Genomic DNA, 13,951 nt, shown 5'->3' on the forward strand with positions numbered 1-13,951 from the left:
TTCAAGGCTACACGACTGGGATGATTCAGTCGTTTCCTTAAATATCCCGGCTGTGCTTAAGTGCTGCTGGTCTGCCTGTGCTGCTGAGGTGTCGTCTCACTGCCTCTGTCTTATCTGTCCTCGCAGGATGTTGGTTCAGAACGGCTGGAGCACACAGGCTCCGCCCACATCCCCAACACAGAGGCCGGCCCGTGGAAAGGTCAAAGCTCGCAGCCCGTTAACGGCGTCCTCAGCAGGTACAGCTGATGATAATACTACTGATGAACTCCTTTCTGCTTCAAAGGAAATCTGCTCTGAGAAACACTTCTGAGAAATCTCTAATTAAGGATTTTAGCAGTTTCTAATGATGAGATGCTGATGTCTTTTCTTCACATATGGAAGTCAAATGAATGTATTTGACTGGTTGTTGAAAAGAATGAACAAAGATGTTGGAAATATTATACTATTTTTTTTACATTTCATAAACAAAACAATTATAAATAAACAAAAACATAAGAAGATATTGGCGTCCTTTTCATCTGCAATTTAATCAACGTTTATGCTTTTGAAAAACACAAAAATGGATTTATGCTAATGTGTGAATGAACTCAGTTGTCACTTCAGATCAAATGTGTAAGATCTTTGGCCTAATTCCCCTCCGTGTGTTGTCTTGGTTCAGGATGGCAGAGAGTGCGGACACCAAGCCGCCGTCAGCCTACGACAGCTCGTGTGTGGCTGCGCGTACACGACCGCTCGTCAGCTGCCGGAGACGGAGGCTCATTCAGCCCAACACGGTGCCCAACCTCAACGGCAAGGTGAGCCCACCGCCTGTTTGCATGCTTACATACAAGGATTACTAAATGGGATTAATTTGACTCGTATTGCAATCGTGGCGTGATTTGCAATATCGGAGGGAATTCATTTTGGAAACATGACTCACTTAATCATTGAAAAACATCATGATGTGATTAAGAGAATATTTACCAAACAATGAGATTCTAGGCTCAAGACTTAAAGAGCATCTTGCAGGGTTTTTTTTCTCCCCTAAATTTATGCCTAAACTTGCTTGAAAATTACAATTAAAAAAGTGAATGTAGGATTTGATATGTTTTACGAGACATAAGGGCAGGAATTCAGAGGGAAAGGAGCAATTTTGAGCCCTGCTCTTAAAAACGGCTTTTTTTTAAGGTCATACGTCAAACGCGTCATATTACATCACACAGGGGACACATCTCCGCTCTCTGACCGCGGGTATAATAGAGTTGCGTTGAATAGAGCGCTTGTGTTTTAAGGAGCTGGTATTTTTCGGTAGTTTTACATTCTACTTCACCATTTGTAATCATGGTGCAGTATTGTGTTTGTGCAGGTTGCACAAATACCAGCCTGTCAGGACATCGAGTCCACAGTAAAAAGGACCGGAGCTAGCGTTCGTTCCTGGGTGCGTTGTGCATCCACCTCCCTGCAGCACATACTCTCCACAGCTTTATCAGGAAACCGTATTACTTCTCTCTCCCCCCCCTTCGCTGCTCTCTCTCTCTCCCCTCCGGTACACGGCACCGTAAGACATAGTGTGGAGTTGCATTAGGTAACGCTGTGGTGGCTGTACTGCTCCAGCCGTCTCCTTTGTGTTTGTTTGTTTCCCCCTGTCTGTGTTGTTTGTGTGTGCGTGGTGGCTGTCACTCCTGGCTCCCGGCTCAACCTCCACTCACCTGCTGCAATCAGCTGTGCACCCTCCCCGACTACACACCTGCTTTCCATCAAGCCATTTACAACGGCATATCAACGGAGGCTCCACAACCTTTCTCCGCCAGATCGTCAAGTATCAGCCATATCTCGCGTCTCTTCTCCGGTACACAGCACCGTAGTGTGGAGTTGCATTAGGTAACGCGAGATACGGCTGATACTTGCGCATTAGTTTCTGTTATGGATCAGTATCAACAGTCCTGCCAGTAACGTTACTATATTATCAATGCTACTTTAGTTATAGCCTGATAGCTAACTTCACAATGTTGTGATGTGACGTTAGCTAACATTCTGTAGCTAACGCCGGTCACTCACCAAGATAGCTGCTCAGTTCTCCACTGGTTCTCCTCACACCACAGCTCAATTTCTCTCCGATGGCCGTTATTTCTTCTAATCCTTGGCTGCTCCTGGTCTCGCCTGGACGCCTAGCAGGCTCATAATTATAAGGTTGTGGTCCGTCATATGCACTTGAATATCCATGTTCAACTTCTTCTGTGTCAAAACTAGCATTGGGATCCATGTTTATTAATACGTTACACCGGCCGCTCTCCCCCTTGTTTCCCCCATGTTACGTCACACGCTGGAGGTCACGTTCCGAGGCTTTTTTATGCGGAAGTGAACATTTCTTACAAAAACGACGCCAGATGTCACTTTAGTGTATATTTCTGTATATTTTTTTGAAAATCTAGTGTATTCATCATTTTCCTACACATTTATTCACAGGTGTCTTTAACCTGGAAGTTGCTCTTTAATACTTCATTCAAAATGGTATTTTCAATTACTTTACCAAATATTGCGCTTTCTGCAATTGGGTTTTCCACATTGCCATTTTGAACATTTTCAGATCAATTGTGCTCCCCTAAAGGCCTGCGTAACTTTTGGATAGATTCAGTGCTTGAAGCAAGTTCCTCGCCCTTAGATTGCGCAATGCTTTCACCCTAAAGAAACTGAGGAGATGTGTTTTTATAAATAGGATTGTTACTAAAATTGATGGGAAGACGTTAAATATTTAGTTTTCTGAGAGGAATGAAGTGGGCTTTTATTCTCGTGCGTTCTGCACTCACTGATTAGTTCCTTGGTTTGTAACCCAATAGCCGCGTAAACAAGAGCCGGCTGACTTATTTATGAAAAAACTAGGCCAAACAACAAAGAAGGGAAATAACCCTTGTGACGACTCACAAGTTTTAGATGATGAAAAAAGAAACATGGGCCGATTGTTCATAGTTTTCCCCGGAACAAAAACGGGTCCTGGAGTTCTGTGGGACATTAAGTCAGGAAATGTGTTAAAGTACAAATGTCTTGTGTGTGCTGATTGCTTACATCTTCCATTTCTACAGTAAGAAGTGCAATCACATTGTTCCAGTTATAGTCATTCATAGTTTTAGGACAGGAAATCTTAGACTAGTCTGCGTGTTAGTACCAAGTAGAGAACTAAAATTAGAACCATTTCTTGTAAATACAACTACTCTGTCACCATGACGCTAATGGCTCCTGTAGTGTTTCATATTTTTGGATGCGTTTGTTTATTCAATTTGCACTCTAAATACCAAAAAGAGAGCGTTGTTGTTCGAGTTAACAGAGTGTCCTATTTCTAAATTGATTATTGAACAAGTTAGTTTGAAAGAATAATTCCTACTTAGATGTATATTACAACAAATGTGGTGCCTTGCTTATCATTGAGGACGATGATGTAAGAGACAACTATGATGAGACCCTATAGCTCATAGACTACAACAAAATCCCTACTTTTTTTAGGATTTAGAAAAATGTAAGCTAGTCAGCCAGCTACATGTTTTGTTAAAAAGTAATTCTGCTGCTCTTAATATCCAAACTGTATATTCCAACAGTGCTCCTAGTTTAGGAACGGTCCAAATTGTGCACTCCAGAGCTTGGAGTGACTATTTATGAAAGAATACTTAAATACGTGTCTCACTGAAAAATAAGTACTTAAAAATTATGTGTTTAAGGTACAATGAGTAGGATTTCCTTAGGAACAATACATATAATCTCTCAACCATCACTTATGACCCAACAGAAGTGTGTATCTGCATAGGCCATTGCCAGCTTTCAGTGTTGTGTATACAAACTGTAAATCTCAAATCCTACTCGTCATACCTAAAGTTGAATCATGAGTGTTTACAGTTGAGCGTGACATGGTCTGCGACATGGTTTCCAGGCGCAGAAAAGCAGCTGTGTCCAGTGTAGCTGCAGGGTAAACCCCAGCAGCTGTGCGATGTGTGGTGGCTGGCCCACCCCCAGAGAGGACCCTCAGTACGAGCAGCCCACACTGGAGCGCCTGTCGAGACTGGATCTTGGCGTCCACCCCATCCTCTCCTTCCCTGACGGTCAGTGCCGGGCTCCTCGCCTCGAAAGAGTTTACGCTGTCATTTCCTTCTTTACATCTCGAGGGGAAGACAAACAAGGAGTGGCCGTAGAGAGACTTCTCCTCAGGAAGTGCCTAGAAAAGACTACATTTCCTAAAAAATGCCACATACCCCCTTATAATTGTTGTATTCTCAGAACTGTATCTTGACTACCAGAAGAAACTCGTCTTCCCTACATCAATCTGAATTTATACAAATCAAAGCTTCCATGTCATTATTAAGGAATTTGTTGGGGTTTGCCTTGTTGATAAATAATTGAGACAAAGTTGATTTGCAACCATCACACAATAGTGTATTTGGCATTAGCTCATAGTAGATTGCCTGTGGTTAAATATAAATGTTGCACGCCTTTTGTGAATTGCTAATGTTGAACTACAGATGGTAAATCTGAAGTATCCACTGAAAACTCAGTATATACTTAAATCTCTTCTGCTTACCTGTCCCTCAGACGTGTGTATAGGCCTACGTCTGCAGCAGGTGATGAAGAGCCAGTGGCAGACCAAGTCGCTGGAGAGGAGCAAACCACTGAAGAAGCTCTCCCTCAAACACAAGCTGTCCTCGTCCAAAGAGAAGCACAAGTTCACCAACTCACTCATGGCAGTCAGTAAGTACAAATAGGTTCTCTCATATCCCTTTTTGAAATTAAACAACCTAAATATAAGAGCCAATTGTTTAAGATTTAATGATAAAACAATAACTGGATTTTTAATTTCTTAAAGAAACCGACACATATTTAACCACAATAAGAACTTTAGGGATCCCTTTAAAACCCCATAATATCTAACATGTACTTGGCTTTAAGAGCCAGACATGTTTTATTTAAATAAAGTGTCGTATTAAAATAAATGATTTAAAAAATCAGTTATGGAGACAATATCTATCGCCATAAAATTGAAATTCTCCAAACTCGAATCATTATGATGAAATGTTCTTTCTTCCACAATAACAGTCAATTGTAGCTTGTTTATCTTTTATTCCAGCTGTTTTATTCCACAATGGCATTTTTCCCAGTAACAATTTCACAATACCACATGGCAGAGGCAGCTATGTGATTGGCTGCTGATTTTTTAGCCCAGCTCCAGTAGTATCAATGTTGTTACAGGTCTGCTGTAGCTTTATTTGCATTTTCTTTTGTAGTATCTCATTAATCTGGGGCCTCAGGTCTGCTCTGTCTAACGATGATGTGTGCTGTCTGCTGGTGTTGCAGGACTCGGCCACTATAAGAACCGTGCTGAGAAGCTGAGGCCGGTGGACAGCAGTGGGGGGGGTAGCAGCAGCAGCGCGGTGCTGAACGCAGCCCGGCTCGAGGGCCAGGCGGTGTACAAGGCGGAGCGTCTGCACGGCCTCTCCAGCCCACACTTAGTGCCCTACGACAAGAACTACAGCCGGAAGAGATTAAGAGAGCACTCTCTGGACCGGACCGACAGTGAGTCTCCAACAGATGAACTGTCTAACACTATTATATCAGTGGCATTAATCAATTGAAGTAGGGCTGTACCAAATGACTTTTTTACATCCTAAGCTTCTATTCAGGGTTCGTATGAAGCTCTACTCTCTGACGTCATATTTTATCAGGTTTAAACCCTAAACCAAATTAAAAAGTTGAGTCCTTAATTTTAACAAAGTGATACATCGAATTAAATGAATTTGTCTTTTTTGTACTTAATCAACTTTCTTTAATGAATATGACTCACCAGATCATTAATAAGCACATCAATGACCTTTCCCAAATAGAAATGCAGTTACATAATGAGACTTTTACAAGTGCTCAAAGCGCTTTACATGACATATTACTAGGGATGTAACGATATATCGAATATCGCGGTAAATAAATGTCTCAATACCGTCGTGAGACTGACAAAATATACCGCAATTTTTTTAAATAATTCTTCTTTTTAAAAAAAAAAACCTTTATTCAACCAGATGTTCCCATTGAGATCATCAATCTCTTTTTCAAGGGAGACCTGTCCAACATGGCAGCAAGTAGGTTACAACATGAACATAAAACAACAGATAACACAAAAGGACATCGTATTTACAGGGCTACATGTACATACCTAGAGACATTGACAAGTACCAACAGTATATTTATATCTCGCCCTGTCAATAAGCCTCACCCTCTTGGCAAAAACTGTATTGTTTTTGAAGTGGTGGAGAGACATAGTTTGACCCACTGCTGTCCACCCATGGCCAAAGCATATCTCTCTGTCCCAGCAAGAGAGTTGTTTCCACAGCCAGCGGGATATTGCAAACGCCCAAACATCCCAGCTTCTACCTGGAAATGTGGAACATGTCATATCCTAAAAGATGTAACCTTTGGATGATGCTGAGTGAGTGAGTTAGGAGTTTGAGTTACTGAAAAACTAAAGTGAAACTTGATTTATTCTATTGCTAGGGTCAGATTGTTATATTGTTTGACATTTAAAATACTACTTATCCTACTTAAATGCTGTACCAAATCAGATTATTTTTAATAAAAGAAAAAAAAAATCATTTTCAACATTTTTCCCCCTCTATTTTTCAATATCGGTGATAAATATCGTACCGTGAACTTTCTAACGCGATGATTATCGTAACGTGAGTTTTTGGTATTGTTACATCCAATACATATTACACATTAGGGTGAAGTGCCTTGCCCAAGGACACAACGGCATGTTGTCTGCAGTGGGGTCCGGCTCCTCCTGATCTGATGATCAGGTGCACTACCCACTGAGCACGGCCCAAACAATAATTCACCATAATATTTAGAGCCAAATGATATTGTTGCTATGTGTTAAATAACCATCAGTTTTGGGGCAGGAGGGCATACATGAACTCAATATGAATGGCAGCTGAAGCTGAATATTTTATTTTGTTATATATCTTGAAGTGATTCCAACCATCTTTTTGGCTTTTTATACTCTGGAAATTATTATTTTTAAATTGGTTCATTCTAATAATATCAGTCTAGGCTTAACTTGAACTACAACTGTGTATATATTACCAGCTTTTACACAATGGAAAGCGTGCCATTAAAAAATAAATCTACACATTAGCGTAAAAAAAAAAACTTCAGCAATGTGATATTGATGTTATCTTATTAAAGGGTTTGTAGTTGTTAAGGACACTGAGCACTGATCACCTGTCTCTCTTCTCTCTGTCCCTGTCCCTGTCCCGCAGCCTCCCCTAAACTCTTCGTGGACTCGAGCAGGCCCCTGCCCCTGGCCACTATTACACTCGTCCCTCCACAGCCCCCTCACCTGCAGCTGTCCACGTCCTCAGAGAACTCACGCCGCTGGGCGTCCAGAGCAACGCTGTAAGAAACACTGTTATATTTCCTGTTATCATATGAACTGGACTCTCATGAAGTTTCAGTCTTCAGTTTCAAAATGAGCAACTATCAGAGCGCCATGACACAGCCTTTTGGCCCCATTTTTGGAATCTCTGCTTGTTAAAATGTGGAGTCTTCAAATGACGAATATGATCAAGTTAAAGAATTGCAGCCTAGTATCATGAACACATTGTCAACATGCGATATTAGGAGAAGTGTAGTAAGTTTGCAAAAACAAATGAAACTGAAAGTACTCGTGTGGGTTACTGTAGCAGGAACAACTGTCAAGACCACTCAGAGGGTACTGAGAGGTTGAAACCGTTAGACAGAGCATGTTAGTGACAACAACATGTTAGACTTCTAACTGAAACGGTAACTGTAGGGATGGCTGATCTGGACCAATAATGTACTGGGTTAAGGCAAAGTTATTCCCTTTGCTTTGTGTTTCACTTTATATCTACACACGGTTGTTTCGGCTCTTAATATACCGTTGTTTCTAATTCTGGACATTTTAGACCAGGAGTAATACCGTGTGCTAGGGCTTCACGATATTGAAAAAAACTGACATTGCGTTTTTTTTAAACTATATTTAACCGGATGGAAGGATTATTAGTAAAGGACGTCTGGATTTTAACTGGATAGTCAATCATACCTTAAGTCATGATCTAACATGTCATAATGCAATGTTGTCTTACCTCAAAATAAGAGGATCATCTGGTGAACGATAGAAGAGAAAAACCTTTTTGTTATCCAAAATAAGGTTCCAGGATGGCAGATTGTTGCTTTTCTTTTTGGAAGTAAATCTATCATTTCTCGCCGGTATTGTCCTCCTGTTCCTTGCTCATTTTTACCGGTGTTTTGATGTCTGCAAACTATGCGGAGGCGGGGCTGCTTGTTATCTTGATTCAAAGATATGATGTGATTGGTGGTTGCTGTGATTGCAGTAGCCTGAATGTTCATCACCAAGTACCCTGTACATGAGAGCCACGCAAGTTCCTTTTGTAGCAAGCAGCCAAAATAACTTAACTCATGCGCTGTTTGAGTTAATTTATCTCTACATTAATATTGCACGTCCTTTTTTAAAAATAAAATCGCTTGTCCCTGCGATGTGATATATCGCGCATATCGGGTTATCGCCATGACACGACGCCCATTATTACTCGTTCTCCCCTACCTGTGTGCCATGATTGAAAGTTCGCTCTATGTATGATTTCATTAGTTGGCTTCTTTCCATTTCCCAGTTAGGTAGCTGATGGACATATATTAGTGTCTCGATGAGCTGTCATTCATTGGATTTCTATGTGTTGGTCGTGCAGAAGGCATATCAATCCATAAGTTCCTCTCTCCTCCAGAGGGATTGTCTCTTCTCAGACACAAAATGTCTGTTATCGCTACTAAGTTTCCTGTTCCACTACTTTCGACATTTGAAAGCCCTGTATATCCAACAGAAGAGTGTTAGCAGCTGTCCGAATTATCTAAAAAGTGAATATTGCTCCACTAGGTATGAGACACAGGACTATTAGTGAGGTCACGGCACCCAAGCTTCCCATACGCTTGACCCCATGATTCAGGATATCCTACGTTATATTTGTATTTGTATTCTCGGTAATCATCAAAGGAAGACTGTAGAACTATATCTATTATGTGTCCTTTTGTGTCCCAGCTCAGTCTCAGTCTCTCTCCCCGACAATGAGAGGTAGGCGATCAGTGAACAGCTCCTTTTGACAGTCACAACTATCGTTGATCTCCCTCAGGTGTCAGTGGGCTGCCTTACCACCCAGTGAGAGCTTGAGAGAAGGCTGCTTCGGTATCAATGCCCTCAACCCCAGAGTGTAATCTGGCGTCGACGCAGTGCAGGGATTATGTCGGCTTGGTACGTAGTTTGCTCTACTGACACCAACCCTTTCCTCCCTCCATGTGCTATTCGCATGACACTACTTGCTGTTTCCTGCATCTTCAGCATCTAGGCTATACTCCTGTTCGTGCTCTCAGGTTAGTCAGGCGGCTTCGCAGGTGGGACAGTCGTTCTCTCGCATAGTCCTTACTCACTTGCAGCGATGAGAGAGTACCATGACCTTAAACTTGTGTTTAAGACATGAAACGGGGGATCGTGCCCTTCTCTCTGCCTGGATACAACACGGGTTACGTGCTCATGATGTCTCAGCTGGATAGTTGTTGTTTGCGTGATCGCTTTCATTCCAGACAATCTGTTTACTGTGCCATATGACTCACCTCTGGCGTCACACTGCAGCTAGCTCCCACGGGAGGGCCAGACTGGGGGCTATGTTTGCTAACTCCTCTTTAAAAATCGACATGTCTTTTCAACCTCACTCTCTGCGACCATAAATGAAAGGGTGTCATGGAGTTATAAGTCATTATGCTTAGAGAAGGCATACTCCTGTCTGTTGCGTCCCAGCTGGGCTTTTGTTGATGTACATTTTTGCGTCTCTATGTTATCCCATGCATGCTTTCGTGGAGAACGAAGATTATATATACATTATTAAGAACTAGCACAAAGATAAGTCTCTCAGAGTCTCCCGGCTTGTTATTGACTATTTCAATCCAATGGTTTTGTAATGGGCCTTTAAAAACTTACCTGTGCCAACATAAGCCTAATTAAGCTCTCACTGTTGTACTCTTCTATTTTCTGTGCATTATCAAAGTATTTCTACACAAAGATTGGATTGCACTGCATGCATATATAGCTAATACTAAACTTGATCGGTGGATATTTTTGCATTTTATTCCCAGTAGTGTCTATAATAGCGATCAGAGTAGCAAATCGGGTAGGATGCGTTGCTTGAGAAATAATGTTGGGTTCCCTGTTTAAACAATGTACACTAAATGTCCATTGTGCTTCTCTACTCACGATACACTGCTTCTCCGGCAGAGCCCAACAGTGTGCATCCTCACTGGTTGTTGTCGCAAAGCAGCTATTGAGACCAGTATTTGGTGCCAGTCACCACGTCACATACACAACTTGGTCCTATAATAGTGAGAAAAAAATGTGTAACAAAGCTCCAGCTGTTTCCCAGGCGCCTTATTAGTGTGATGATGTGTTGTGACTTGCGTTCAAGTGTTACATTGGACAAACGTATTGAAATGAACGTATTGGCAAGGATATCTAAACCTGGAAAACTAACAAAGCTTAAATTATATCAGACCATAACACAACCATTTCGTTAAACATAACGGTTGCTAGTCTATTTCTAATGGCTCCTATTTGCAGAGTCATTTCCTAATGGCTCTATCTGCACGAGTCATTTCTAATGGCTCTATCTGCCAGAGTCATTTCTAAATGGCTCTTATCTGCAGAGTCATCAATGGCTCTATCTGCAGAGTCATTTCTAATGGCTCTATCGCATTGAGTCCATTTCTAATGGCTCTACTGCAGAGGTCATCTCTTATGGTTACCATTTTCCAGGCCAACAACAGCTTCAAAAAAACTTATTTTCCCTCAAAGAACGAAACATAACATTGCCCTGTGCAAAAATAGGTAAAAGGTGACACAGTGTATTAGACCAATTAGTTTCAATAAAAATGTTTTTTCTTGAAAATGTGTAAAAAGTTAAATTACCATATTGGCGTTCCTATAATAAGCAAATCTAAAAATGAGTCCGTTTTCTCTTATAACAGTTCTACAAATACAACTTATTATCTATGTTATGATTTCCTGGCTGTTTTTTTTTCAAAGGGTTTTTTGTTTTGATCATTTTCTCAATGTCAAATGGTGCTCCATTTGTGTTTTATTTTTCTGAGAACGCTGTTTTTAAGTCTGAGATGTGCCTTAATTTCATGTGATTTTCAAATTCTGTTGATTTCCATCGTTGTATATTATATGTGGGACATGTTTTTTAAAACCTGACAGTAATTTATGTGAAACGCTTCGGGATGCCAGTTCCTTTCAAGGATAATTTCTGCAGGAGGTTGGTATGTATATTCTCTAGACGTTTCATAACATACTCGTTTTTTTGGCGCTCCTCTTTTATTCCGTTTAACCCTTATCAAACTGCCTTTTGCCTGGTCCTGTGTGTTTCTTCTTTGTAGTCCTCTTTTAGTAAAAAAAGATTGTTTTCCAGCGTCCTGTCCTCTTTTTTCACCCCAGTCCTAAGAACTCCAATTTTGTGTGTGTGAGGTTGATGCTTTGATCTATTGGTGTCTGGGCAATCCTCTCACCACCCTGTTTGCTTTTTGTCAGGATCATAGCTCTTCACCCCTGCGCCTACTTCTCCGACGCCTGTATGTGAAGTGAACTATTGATGTGTTTGGAATCGTTTTTTGGAACTTCTAGCCGTTGTGTTTAGCCCTGCAGGGTCAGGGAAGTGACTTGCAGATTTATTTTATCAGTTCCACCTCATAGGTTGATGACAGGAGTTGTGTTGTGTTGTCTCAGTTTGCTGCAGGGTTTCTAACCTTCACTTTTTATGAGTGAATTATTGCTAATATTTCTTCGGAATGACTGAGGGAATAAGAGTGCTAGTTTTTAATTCAAAAATAATACCTCATTATCCCTGTCTGGTTTTCTTTAATTTGACACTTTCACAATCATGCCTTCAATTACTTTTATCATGAGCAGGACTCTTAAGTCTTGACCTGAACTCGCGTGATCCTTGCGGAACATGGCAAGGCCAATCCACAAGAGGAACCTGTCTATACGGGTGTTTCGTCACGTGGGTCTCTTATATTGCTACTAGCATTGGTATCTCCGTCAGAGATGCTGTAGGGGGTAGGTACGTCCCTACTGGTGTCCCTTCCTGAGTAGAGTGGTGTTGTCTGTATGTGTGTGTCTGCAGGTGGAGGACCTGACGGCTGCCGCGCATCACCGTGGCACCACAGCCCCACGAGACCAGGAGCGATACCCGCTGACCTTAATCGGCATGGCCGCCTCGGCCCCTGCCAGGTCTAATGAGAGACACGAGCAGCAAGGGTCCAGTAACCAACACGCCCCTCTCTCCCCGCACGTTCGCTTCACCACCACCACCATTGCTAAGACACAGGGACTACCACGAGCTACCACGTACTACGACACACGACAACACACACACCACACACACTACACACACACACACACACACCTCACTCAATTAAACAACACACGAACTACAAATGTCTCCAACACTTTTTACGTGACATGACTCTACGTACGATAGATAGGTCATTTTAAGTGGATAAGTCTAGTCATGCAGAGACCAATTAGTTGATGACTGTAGAAGGATGGTAGAGTAACTCAGTTTGGGAGCGTACAAAAGTAATTGAATGCGATGATCACTTCCTTGAAACGGAGGATTTGTTCATGGAATCTTCTATTGAGGCGATGATGGACAGCAACAGAGGCTTTGTTCAAACGCCTCAAAAGAAGCTCAAAAGTAAAACACAGAATGTACAGCCCCTTCAGTGGGTCACCTTCCTGTTGTGAATAAATAATAATAATACTAATACTTAAATGGGAATTTGTAGTGCTCTCCCCTAAATACTCAAAGCGCTTTGACGTGGGAGATTTAATCATGTACAGCACAAGGGGTTCACAGGAGGCCTCACAGTGAAAAAGATCAGACTGCTCCAGAGCCCTGTGTCATGTGTGACTCCTCCCCCGATCGCCCCTCGCTTCCCTTCAGGTACGTTACTACTAATCGCTCTGCTGTACGGAGATCTCCAGTGCTCAGCGCAGAGCAGAGCCACCTCCTTTGCCTTGATAGCAGTTGCCTGGTGGAACCCCACCGCTATACTCTCACAGAACCTGCTTGACACGGATCCGCAGAAGTTTTGTCTCGTGCCGCGGCCCTGGCCACCGACCTGACTGCTCGCTGACATCGAAGGCTGCTTTGTCCATCGCCTGTGAACTTCTGTTGTAGACCCACCTAACAAACGCTCCTCTCCCCCTGCTACTGCAGGCTGCGCCCTCGCCTCGCCCTCGATACGGCACTTCCCCACAACCGCCACCCTTCGGCTCCCAGCGGAGACCTCCACCTGCGGTGGTTTCTTGGCTTGGCTCCGCAGTGTGCACGGTACCGTGACAGGCAACTTGGTCTCCAGACATACATCCATTCCTCACCAATTGTGGATCGGTCTCTGACTCTACACCATGCGTCAAGATGATGGGTTCGTATACTCTCCCCGCCCCAAGCTGCCCTCTGCTTCTGGCGCGGCACGCTGCTCGCTCCCCCCCCCGCAGGCAGTGATATCTGTCTTCCTGTGTAAGCGCTGCAACAATGTATTCTCCACATCGCGCCCATTAATAGTAGTTCTCGTAATAGAATGTGTTATTCTACTCCAAGATGTTTTCAAATCATTGTGAGATTCAAGTCGACCGGGTTTCAATAAAATTTTAAAGATGATGATTGGACAAAACAAACCCTGCAGTGGATTCCAAATGAGGTGTGGTAGTTTCCCCATGCTGTAAATGAACATGAGTATGAATGGACATAAAAGGCTGTGGATATGAGAGGATCAGGATATCACGCTATTTCGACCCAATACTATTGATGATTAAAAATATTTAACAATGTGGTTTTTTTAAATCATCCCAGTTTACTGG

The 13,951-nt window shown here is 42.3% G+C and overlaps 1 long non-coding RNA gene across 1 annotated transcript in view; it reads right to left on the reverse strand.

Annotated features, from left to right (window-relative positions):
• Nucleotides 1–257: 257 nt before the first annotated feature.
• Nucleotides 258–13,951, reverse strand: part of LOC104957052 (uncharacterized) — a 19,510-nt gene continuing 5,816 nt past the window's right edge. Inside the window, exons 3-5 of the long non-coding RNA XR_799627.1 lie at nt 8,927–8,932; nt 6,368–6,374; nt 258–268 (exon numbers count right to left, since the gene is read on the reverse strand). This is a non-coding gene — a long non-coding RNA (uncharacterized lncRNA). The remainder of the gene's footprint in view (nt 269–6,367; nt 6,375–8,926; nt 8,933–13,951) is intronic.

This window comes from Notothenia coriiceps, unplaced genomic scaffold (assembly GCF_000735185.1).
Source record: "Notothenia coriiceps isolate Sejong01 unplaced genomic scaffold, NC01 NC01_scaffold00026424, whole genome shotgun sequence".
Lineage (NCBI taxonomy): Eukaryota > Metazoa > Chordata > Actinopteri > Perciformes > Nototheniidae > Notothenia > Notothenia coriiceps.